A 2139-nucleotide genomic window follows, 5' to 3' on the forward strand; every position below is an offset into this window, starting at 1 on the left:
GGTTGGGTACGGAAATCTTTTATTTTATAACTTGGGTTATTACTTGATTTTTCTTAATATATTTATTTAATCTGCGGGCTACGCTGAATTGAATAAATTCGGGAATGACAAATATTATTTAAGAGGATGCTACACACGCATGTGTGGTCTCTGTCTTACAAATGTAAAACATAGTAAAAATGGTTTTGCGTGGATAAGAACCCACTATGGCTAAACTTATAGTTCATGTTATGCAACCAAATGTTCCTACTAGGAAGAAGAGAACAATGAGAACATAGACTGTGCATCATTGTTTTTAATTTTTCGATATCACAAATACGAAAAAAGTTCTCATAGTTTAAAAATAAAAGTAGTACAGTAAAATGGGGTAACTTTGATAATTTTTTACTGTTTTATGACAATTTCATTTTTTATTATATGGATAACTTCTGTAGTGTTAACGATAAAACTCTCAAAATCAAATATTAGTTACAACTAGTTCAATATTTTAACGTTTTCATTTTTAAAATTCTGAAATTATCTTTTGAGATATCAATATTTTTTAATATGCTATCAAAGTAACACAACGGGCAATTTCGATACCTATATTTCTTAATGTGATATCAAAGTAACCCCATTTTATGAAAAAAAAATTTAATTATCATGGTACTCTGGTGAATAAAAATATATGGGTATCAAAGTTACCCCGCGAAATCAAAGTTAGGTACCCCATTCTAATTAAAAATTTAAAGCTAATGTAATACAGTTAGTTATAGTATTAGGATTAAGGGGGGTGTGGGGGACAAAGCCCCCCATGGACATGTGTAACATAACTTATTCCAGCACCCCCTAAATTCACACCCAATGTGCGCTTATGCAACAACTGCGTATACAGATAAATACAACGGTTAAATATGTTTTTAGAGCATTGAATTATATTCCTAAATAATAATGTGTGTCTAACACAATGGCGTAGATATGATTTCTGAAAGGGGTATGGATAAAAAAAAAACGACATAGCTAAATGGTAAGAGAAAATTGGAAAATCCCACACCCTCTCAAAACTTTTTACTAAGGTAATAGTTTTTTAAAAGCCAGTGGGGGGGGATCTGATCCCCACGTCCCCTCCTTTGTCTACGCCACTGGTGTAACATATTAATTTATGTATTAAGGTCTAGCACCGGGTTTTATACAATATATTAGTTGTACTTTTTTGTATCTGCAGTGTATTTATATTTTTATAAGTGTCAATTTTGGGGGCCCAACTTTGTAACTTGTGTGTTTTGAAAATTAATTATGAGGATTACACAATTTATGGAAACGAACGATGTATCATGTTTTAAGGAAGCAATTTATGCAATTCACGTGACATTAACATTTGGTCTGTATGTGAGTAGTCACTAAACATTAATGCGGTTTTCCAAGAATCGCTGCAGCATTACATGTAATGCCGGGCTACCAGTGGCGTACGCTGGATTTTTCAATAATGTACATAAAATAAAAAAACTTTATTTGATAAAAAACTATATAATAAAAAATATTCTATCAAGATTTGTTTAACTTTTTCAATTCAATCAATATTCTTTTATTGAATATTGATTTTTTTCATAATTTGTATTTCAATAAAAAAAGACAAGTAGAACAAAAAACTATTGTAAAAACACCAATTTAAATTTAAAAAAAGCTGTATTTACCTAATAAAAATTTAAATATAATAAAAAAAGTCTATATTTGTTAAGAAAACTTTGTATTATAAAAAAATTTCAAACTAGATTTGTTTAATATTTTTAATTCAATCAAATTTTTTTTATTAAGTTTCTTTTTAGATTAGTTATATTCAATCGAGTTTTTTTTATCTCAAATAAATTTTCTTCAGTATAGATAATAATAATAAATAAAGACAAAATTCTATTTTTACTATGAGGTGAATTATTTTTTGTTTGAGGGGAAGGAAGATCGTGCGAATTTCAAAAAAGGCGTGCGAATTCGTGTGAATTACGTGCTAAATATCTGTATAGTTTGTTTATAGATTTTCCGTTTGGGGGGGGGGGGGGGGGGCTGGCGCAACGTACGTCACTACTGCAGACAGTGTTGGTGTAGGTACTTATAGAACTCGAATGCAATACAAAACGTTGGTTTGTTACTTTTTAAGCGTTGTCA

The sequence above is a fragment of the Acyrthosiphon pisum genome, chromosome X, assembly GCF_005508785.2.
Source record: "Acyrthosiphon pisum isolate AL4f chromosome X, pea_aphid_22Mar2018_4r6ur, whole genome shotgun sequence".
Classification (NCBI taxonomy): domain Eukaryota; kingdom Metazoa; phylum Arthropoda; class Insecta; order Hemiptera; family Aphididae; genus Acyrthosiphon; species Acyrthosiphon pisum.